At 40.2% G+C, this 10,081-nt stretch overlaps 1 non-coding gene across 1 annotated transcript; it reads left to right on the top strand.

Annotated features, from left to right (window-relative positions):
* Positions 1-3,588: 3,588 nt before the first annotated feature.
* LOC142444015 (U6 spliceosomal RNA) lies at positions 3,589-3,693 on the top strand. The gene has a single exon (XR_012783709.1). It is a non-coding gene; the product is annotated as a U6 spliceosomal RNA (small nuclear RNA).
* The last annotated feature ends 6,388 nt before the right edge of the window (positions 3,694-10,081 follow it).

Below are 10,081 nucleotides of genomic sequence, written 5' to 3' on the forward strand. Positions count from 1 at the left end.
ACAAAACAGCAGAATTATGGAAATGACCCTATCCATAGGAAGATTTAAAAGCAAAACATACAACTTGAAAATATATGAAAATTTGATTAAATAGGATAGTATATGTAGTTTAAATAGCTCAAAAGAGAAATTTCTAAAATGAATTGCAGAGATACAAAAATACGTGAATGTATATTTTACACTTAATGTGTAAATATTTATACACTTAATGTGATTTAATGATACAGTGAATTAAAAGAATTATCCCAGATTTTTGAAGGCAATATGTGATAGAAGACAGAATGTTATTTAAGAGGTATAAACCAAATTGAGAGTACTGATGGAAGGTTTAAATCTTCAGGCGCACATGTATATCAAATACAATGAATATAAGAAATCCACATCCAAATTCATCAAAACGAAGCTGGAGAAGGCAATCTCTTAGAAGATCTTTTAAAAACACGAATAAAACAAAAACTTATAAACAGAACAACAGTCAAATTATTAGCTTGTGTATTAATAAATTATAAAGAGGTTGTTTTAAAAATTGAAAAGGAGCATTTATCATTCTATGTATTTGAAATTCTTGGAAAGTAATCCAGAATTCTAAATCCAGGAAGAAAATTTTAAAAACTTTCAAAATATGGGTGAATTAGCAATTTTAAGTTGGAAAAAATGCAGAGAATTTACCAAAAATAGACCGAGGTGATGGGAATTCTCAGAAAAAAAAACATGCTAGCGATGAGAATAAATCAGCATACCTAAACAAATAAAATAGGCACATCTAACCAGAATCAATCAAGCAACCTTGCCTTTAATTTGCAATAATGATGATAATGTCTAACTTTTTGTTTATGAAAACAAATAAGAACCCTCTGAGGAAAAAGTGCACGCATACCGCAGGCCCCTGTGTACGTAAGGCTTTCTTTTGGCCTGAGAGGGTTGGGCCGCTTTCCACAAGGTTAACTCTTCGAACTCACCTGCTTTCTGCTGGAGAAACATGCGGTTGTCTGTTAGTGTATAACTTAAAACTCCTGAGAAATCCCAGGGTCTCTGTGATTCAGAAACAATGATATGGCAATGCGTTTGTGGGAGAGTGAGAGAAATGGGAATTCTTTACCTATGTTTGAGTGTATACTAACAAACACACACACATTGTACTTTAACAATGATAGCTCCCAAATGATAACATTTAAAGGGAGAGAAATATGACATGCACCTGGCAAAGGAACAGAGAAATGCAAATACACATTACACGAAAAGGTGCAAGTACACACACAAACTTCAATCACTGTCTTAAAAAGCAAGGACGTCAACTAAAATTTTTAAAACTGCGAAAATAAAAATAAAGAGTAAAGAGCTAGACTCACATATAAATGAATGATAAACTTAAAACCAACAGATTATAAATTGGGCTTTATAAGATCAAGAGTATGATATTAACAAGCAACCTCACCAAAGTAAGGAAAATAACATTTGAGAGGAAAAGATGCAAGCATATGTACCAGGGACGTTCTAACAAAAAGAAGTTGATGTAACTTTACTAATGTTGTAAAATGAGTTATCAATAAGATATAATATTCAAGATAACATGTAATCATTAAAGAGCCAGTCTCCAAGGAAATGTAGCAATGTTAATTTGTATTTCCTTAAAAAATGGACTCATATGAAGAAAATTACAAGAGAAAAATAAATGTACAAATAAACCATCTAAGTGGTACATTTTAATAGACCCCTTTTAATTAATGAATCAAGAAGATAAAAAAGAAAACAAAACCAGAACAGTAAGCATTTGGATAATGAAATAAGCAACTTGATTTGTTGAAAATGTATAGAAAGTTGCACCCTACAAAAAGAAATACTTGACATTCAGTGGCATGCATAAACCAGTAAAAAATTAATGTTGAAAAATATTTATCCCAAATAATTTGGTTATTTACAACATAATTAAATTAGAAGTCAATAATTAAAATATAAGCAAAGAAAACAATTCTTTACTCTGAATTTTTAAAATGTATTTCTAATGATTTCAAGTCCCAGAAAAGTTTATAAGCAAAACAAAATCAACGTATATAAAAATGTATTGGCTAAAGAAAGATACTAATAAAAGTTGAGTTTTTTTATCTCAAGTGTGCATATGGCAGAAAAATATAAAATATATAAGTTAAATGTTCATATTTAAAATATTTGTAAGAACTACAAAATAAATGTAAAAAAATGATAGCATTTGAGGAAATAGTGTTGGGGTCATGCCTGACAGGTCTAGTTTCTGTCGGTAGCGGAGATTCCAGCTCCATATCTACCTGATAACCATCTCTATCAGGCAGAGATTACATATGCCTCCAGCTGGAAGCCTTCCCCCCTTTTTTGCATCAACCATCTCTCTCACGACATTATTTCTCTGTCCCATTCAATAAACCATGGCAAAGGCTACCAAGAATCCATAGCCTGTATTCGCATTATGTGAGTTAATGAGGGGAGTTAGAGCGCCACAGGCCAGCATCAGCAAGCATCAGGCCAATATTTCTTTGTTCAGAGAAATGCTTCGTCACAGCCATGCCAGCCATCACATCTCTCTCTGCTCTTCAACTTCTCAGCTATGTGACCTCCAATCTGTGCCTTTCAGGTAATGTTACAAAGCTGTGTGACAGGTGCTGAGAATTAGCATGAAAGGCTACTACTCTGCAGTCAGCCTGCTGTCTGAAGGTACTTGGTTTTGCTCATACACTCTCTCTCAGAGGCTCCATTTCAAATTCCCGTGCTGCTCTTCTGCTCCGTTCCATAGTCTTGGCGCTGGAGCCTCTGGTGCCTCTGCCATTTCAGGCATGAATCTCATGTGTGCTCAGCTGGTGACTCTTCTTTCTTCATGGTCGTGATAGTCCTCTATTCTTACATCTGTGATGGTCTAATGTTATATCCAGGATAATGACAAAAGTGACCAATCCCCAACATGAAGTCCTCCACCCCTTATTTGCATGTTCCTACCCTTTCTGAGTGGGACTTACCAAGATGAAGGGCAGAAAAGACATACCAAGTAATATCACTTCATCGCATTAGCTAAGCACACTTGATGCATGAAATACATAGAAAAATTGAGTCCACAAAAAATAAATCTGGATAAATAGAGGAAGAGCAGGGCTAACTGAGAGGAATATACACACGGAAATAGAAGGATACGTTTGACACTTTTTACAAATACCATACTTAAGCAAATAATTTAAACAATGTATTTAAAATGGTGATGGTTGCTGTTAGAGCGCTCTAAACAATGGTTTTCTGGTCAGCAGACACACATATTGGACATGAGGTCATTGGCAGTGCCAGGGCAGGAGTCAGACACACCTTAGGCCTCAAAGTAACAGCTTTCATTTCAAATTAAATAGTAAGGTTTTGATCATCGATAACCTCATTTCATTTGAATTATTAAAGGAAATGTTAGTTGAATTTTGATTACATAATTAAATTCATTGAATTTAAATTAAAAAAAAGAAAATGTTTTCTAACATCAAGTCGGTTCTGACTCATACTGACCTTACGTAACAGCAGAATAAAGCACCGTCTGGTTTGGGCGATCCTTATCAGCATTGCTGTGTTTAAGACCCTTGATCTGTTCGCTTCAGCGGCACATAGACTAAAATTGCAATGATACAGATAAGATTAACATGGCCCCTGTGAAAGGATGACACACAAATTCATGAAATATTGCTCAATACAAAATAAAAAGACCATTGTTGCAGCCACAGTGTCAATATATCTCCTTTACAATCTTCTTTGTCACCGACTTTCTACTTTCCCAAGCAGGATGTCTTTTCCGAGAGTTGTCTCTTCTGCCAACATATCTGAAATAGATGAAATGAGCATCCTTGAAGTTTTCCTTCTTCCAAGACACATTTGCTTGTTCTTCTGGCAGTCCACATTATTTTCCATAGTCTACTTCAACACTATATTCAAATAATTTTATTATGAATTAATAATTCAAATTAATTTTGATATTCCTTAGTCATTGCTCAACTTTCACATGCATATGAGGCAATTGAACATACCATGGCTTAAATGAGCAAACCTTTGTATTCAAAGTGTTATCCCTGCTCTTCAACATGTTGCATAGGCGTGCTCTAGCAGACTTACCTGTGCTTTGTGAGACAACACAACAAGCAGGGTAGTTTGGTGTGCCACAGAGACAGAAGCCAAGGGAACACAGGACGGAGAGATGGAGGGCTGGAGAGGGACTTGGCAACTGAGTGAAGAGAGGCGTTGCTGTGAGACAATGACTCTAACCTTGCATTTACGAATCCTGATGCTTGGTAACCAACTAACTTTCCCTAGTAACCCCCCATAACTGTGAGTATTGTCTGTTAGTTCTGTGTGACTATTGTAATGATCATCAAACCCAGTAGAGAATTAGAGTGATGTGGGAGAAATGGCTAACATCAGAAAAAGTAAAGAAGGATGGACCATAGAGGCATGTTTGACCCCTGCTTCTTGGTATTAGAGAAGCCAGCAGGGTAATATATGGCCTTCCATGACATTTATTGCACTCCCAGTCTCAGCAGGTAAGAGCCCCCAAGGTTGGCAGGCAATTTGGTGGGCCATTAGCTCAAAAGCCAAGGATAGATGTAATAAATATTGGATTCAGAAAAGCAGGCAGAGTGAAGCATTCCACAGCTCTCTACTGAAACAATAATGGAAAGCACATCACATCCTGCAGGGCATAGCATCATGGCTATGAGGCTGTCTTCCGTTTGTCATGCCATGGGCTTGTGTGTTGCTATGGTGCAGAAAGCTATGGCACTAGCATTCCAAGCACCAGCAGTGCCATCCAATGTGAGCAGATTTCAGCAGAGTTTCCAAGCTAGGAACACATTAGGAAGAAAGAAGAAGCTGTACACTTCCAGGAAATTAGCTACTGAAAACTTTATGGATAACAGTAAAAAAAAAGTCATTTATGGAAAACCAAATAAATAGAAGAACATTGTCAGAAATAGTGGCAGAATATGAGCCCTCTCAAAAATGACTGACGAAGTGCTGTGTGTGTTAGACTGTGTTCTCTAGCGCAGCAAAACAAGCGACGCTTGTACATGGTTGCATGTAGAAGGAGATTTATATCAAGAAATGACATACACACGTGTAGAAGTAGATAAGTATAGTCTGGCCCATCAGTCTTTCCCTGACGTATGGAATCTGGTAAACAGGAAGGCGGGTGGCACAGGCTTGCAGATGCTCAGGTAATGTGAATCAGAAGTCTTCTGCACAAACCCACTGTTGGTAATCCACAAAGGGCTCTTGGGATAGGCAGGTGATGCAACAGGAGATAGAGGAGCCAGCATAAGATCCAGCTCCAGCAGATGGCGAAGGGCCAAAGAACATTCCATTCTCTCCGGTCTCTCTCATTCAAAAGACCATGGCGAAGGAGGTGTCATCAGCCTGAGAGATAGATTGGGCTCTGCCCCCGCCCTTACCCAGAGTAGTCTAGTTGACAAAATCCCTTACCCTCACAGACTATCTCTTGTCAGTTGATGCTTGTACATAACTCTGTTTTTTAAACATTTTATTAGGGGCTCATACAACTCTTATCACAATCCATACATATACATACATCAATTGTATAAAGCACATCCACACATTCCCTGCCCCAATCATTCTCAAAGCATTTGCTCTCCACTTAAGCCCTTTGCATCAGGTCCTCTTTTTCCCCTCCCTCCCCGCTCCCCCCTCCCTCATGTGCCCTTGATAATTTATACATAGTTATTTTGTCATATCTTGCCCTATCCGGAGTCTCCCTTCCCCTGCTTCTCTGCTGTCCATCTCCCAGGGAGGAGGTCACATGTTGATCCTTGTAACCAGTTCCCACTTTCCAACCCACTCACCCTCCACTCTCCCAGCATCGCCCCTCACACCCTTGGTCCTGAAGGTATCATCCACCCTGGATTCCCTGTGCCTCCAACCCCCATATAACTCTTTTTTTTGTTTTGTTTTGTTTTTTTATTTTAACAATTTATTGGGGCTGATACAATTCTTTTCAAAGTTCATACATATACATACATCAATTGTATAAAGCACATCTGTACAGTCTTTGCCCTGATCATTTTTTTCTCTTTTCTTCTTTTACATTTTATTAGGGACTCAAACAACTCTTACCACAATCCATACATATACATACATCAATTGTATAAAGCACATCCATACATTCCCTGCCCAAATCATTCTCAAGGCATTTGCTCTCCACTTAAGCCCCTTGCATCAGGTCCTCTTTCCCCCCCCCCTCCCTCCCCTTTCCCCCCTCCCTCATATGCCCTTGGTAATTTATACCTCGTTATTTTGTCATATCTTGCCCTATCCGGAGTCTCCCTTCCCCCCTTCTCTGCTGTCCGAGGCCCCATATAACTCTTAACCATACATATTCACTAAACAAAGCAACCACAAACTATCAGAGAGACAATAATACAAGTACACTTCCCCTAACACAATACAACTCACAACTGAAAACACACCAACTCGCTTTCATCTAATATTTTATAAGTGAACAAAAATCCCTCTTTGGTGCATACATACGAATAGGACATATTTGTAACCATTATAATGCTCACTCTGGAGTTGGCCGCGTGGCTGTAGCTGAAACTTAGAATGGCCTTCGTCCACTAGTCATTCCATATTTCCTTTACTCTCAGCAAGTACGGTGACTGCTCACGGCTCTTTTCCTGCAAGGGTACGGAGCCAGGGAGGGGGGGACCCAAACTTTCATTCCTGAAGAGTCTAAGCTATTCGCTGTCATGTGCCACACTTCACCACTGACTGCAACCGTAGTACGTAGTCGTAGTGAGAGACGACCTAAGGACTCTGCGGGATTCTGGGCATATTCTTTCTTACTTTGGTTAGGCAATCATACACCAGTTCACTCTTGGTAATCAGGATCAATCACTGAACTCAATATAGTAATATTCTTTTTTGCCTGTTGATCCAGAGGCATGAGGAATCCAAAATGACCAGGAGGCATTCTTAACTTCTAGTTCAATGGAATCAGTGCTATGTCTCTAGGTAAAGTTATCCCCCGCCCCTTTGTATCTAAGACCTCCAGACACAAAGAACAGATGGCTGTAGAGACAGGAAGCAAACATATTGTGAGTGGGGTATGAGGAATAATAATGAGTGGTGCCATCCCTTGTTTCCTTAACTAATGAATCCTGGCTTGTGAGAAGTAGCACCACATATTGGCCATTGGTTTAGAGCATAAACAGCCTCCTGGAGAACATTGCCCCAAACTTACAAGGTGTTGCCAGCAAACTGGCACCATAATTGCATCTTTGGGATTCAATTCCATCACTCTATCAAACCAGCTGTTTCATGATGATGAGAATCATCATACGACCACTATTTTCAATGAGCATCGGCCCACTGCCGCACTTCTTTTGCTGTTAAGTGAGTCCCTTGATCTGAGATGCTGCTGTGTGGGATACAATGTCGGTAGTGAGGCATCCTATAAATCCATGGATGGTAACTTGGGCAGAAGCATTGCATGCAGAGAAAGCACACTCATATTCAGACTAAGTATCGAATCCAGTAATAATAAAAAAAAATCTCTGTCCTTTCCATGAGGGAAGTGGTCCTATGTCATCAACCTGTCACCAGTTGCTGTTTAATCCACCCAAGGAAGCATCTTATATCTTGGACTCCGTGTTAATCTCAACTGCTTGCAGATTGGGCACTCAGCATTGGCAGTAGCCAAGTCAGATTAGGTGAGTGGAAGTCCATGTTGCTGAGCTCATGCATAACCTCCACCCAAGCCACCAAGTCCCTTTTCTTCATGGTCCCATTGGTCAATGATAGGAATGACTAATAGGAGTGACTGGGGTAAAAGGTTGGCTCCCCCCTCCCCCCACCCCAGAACGTATAACCCTTTGATGACCATTCACATGAGACGCAAATATCTTCACTATTTGTGCCCATTCAGAGAAGTCTATCCATATATTTCATCCCCAAACCTCCTTGTCACATATTTTCCAATCATACATGTTCCAAGTCCCTGATCATCCAGTCAAGCCATTGACCACAGCCCATGAATTAGTAAACAGTCAAACATTGGTCATTTCTCCTTCTAAGCAAGCTATACTACGAGGGGTGCCACTCAAAGTCCTGCTTATTGCAAGGCGTTCCCTTCACCAGTTTATTTCAGGGACGTCTCAAAAGAGACTGTAATGCCACCATGGGCCACTTTGTAGTGCACATGCACAGTGTGCAGAATCATCAGTAAAGCAGGCAGGAGGGGTTTTGGTTGTTGCTTCTCAGTCAACTGGTCATAAGGAACTCTCCAGGAGGCCCTAGGTGCAGGCTGGGAGAAAGGTAGTGCTGTGACAGGAGCGGAGAACATAGGCATTTGACTCACTTCTTTTTGCAGTTTACTGGTACCTTCAGGTCCTGCTTTGGCCCAATCATAAACACGCTCTCTATTGGTGGTGATATATGGGATATTACCTTCCCAATTCAGCCACAGATTAACTGGTAGTGACAGAGTTCTCCATTCTTAGAGACAGAGTTTTCAGTATCTTTAGGCTACTTAGAATTGAGACCCAATTTAGACAACACATCTTTACAATTTGGTTTCTGTAGAACCACTCTTGGTAACGTGTGTGTTAGTTTGGGTTCTCTAGAGAAGCAAAACCAGTGACACTTACATGTGTTTGTATGTAGAGATTTATATCACGAAATGACTTACAAAGTTGTAGGCTAGATAAGTCCAGGCTAGTTCGTCAGGCTTCTCTGAATGAATAACAAGGGGCACAGGCTGGCAGATGCAGATGTAACATGAATCTACCCTCAGTAGTCTGCAGATGGCTATTGTGATGGATATATGATGCAATGGGAGACTGAGGGACTAGATTGGAAATTCAACTCCAGCAGATAGTGATGTGTTAAAGGGAATTACACTCTGAACCTCCTTATTTTGAGTCATGCCTCATCAACTAATGAAGGTCCCAAAGGCTTTACCCCATCCATGTGAACTCTGCATTGAGAAGGCTGCTTATGTTAGACCCGGTTGACTACAGAAATAAATCCAGTAATACTCATACATGTGTAAGAAAGAGGTTTATATCAAGAAATAATTATGTACCAGGAAAAACATCCCAGTCCAGTCCAACTCAGGTCTTTCAGTTCAATACTAGTTCATAACCCCCACGTTGGACTCATGCAGCCATATGCAGAATGCAGGAAGATCAGAGACACTTGCAAAGTCATGCGGGTCCAATGGGGGTGGTAGCATCTCAGAGCTCTGGCAGCAACCAGGGTCAGCCATCAGGAAGGTGAAGGCACAGGGAGAGCGAGACTGGCCTCCAGAAAGGGATCTGTCACTGTCACACCTCCATGTGAGGTCATCAGGATGGGACCTGGTTGATAGGCTTAGACTCAACCCATACACTTTTGTCTATCTTCAAGTTGAGATGGCATTATGTAACTACACAAGGTCCTTCCTTAGTCATATTGTAAGAGCCTTCAGACTTGAAGGGCTCATGTTCTGGCACCGATATCTGACAGCTTTCTGCTGCTTTTCAGATGGGCTCTTAGTCGCCAATCTCTCAGAAGCGGAGAGCCATTTCTTCTCTGCAGTCTGTTTTTAGTTTGAAGCTTCACTGAAAACTGAAACCTTTTGGATGACCTTGACCATGCTAACACTTGAAATACTGATGACATAGTCTCTCACACGAGAGCAACATGAATATCAGCACAGTATAACATATGGACGGACAGAATACTGATTTTCTACTGCTATAAGAACCATGTTTATAAGTTCTATCGAGTACTTGATAAATGAGGCACAAATCGTAGTAATCCCCAAATAATTAAGGCTACAGCATTGTCATTGTGATCTGCTTTTATGTGATAGAGAGAAGGCAGTAAAGCTACACATTAGATAAACTTTGCCACAGAAAAACACGGAAACATAAAGCAAACATGCCTTGTAAACTTAGAGAGAAATAATCCTGTGTGCTGAGATGAGGGGAGAAATCCTGGTGATTGAGTGGTCACAGCCCTGCCCTCAAGAGCTTGTGAATCAGCACTAGCCGTCTTTCTATGAAGTTATCTCGCTGTTCTGCAAAGTAGTGAGCTG

This window comes from Tenrec ecaudatus, chromosome 3 (assembly GCF_050624435.1).
Source record: "Tenrec ecaudatus isolate mTenEca1 chromosome 3, mTenEca1.hap1, whole genome shotgun sequence".
NCBI classification, from domain to species: Eukaryota; Metazoa; Chordata; class Mammalia; order Afrosoricida; family Tenrecidae; genus Tenrec; species Tenrec ecaudatus.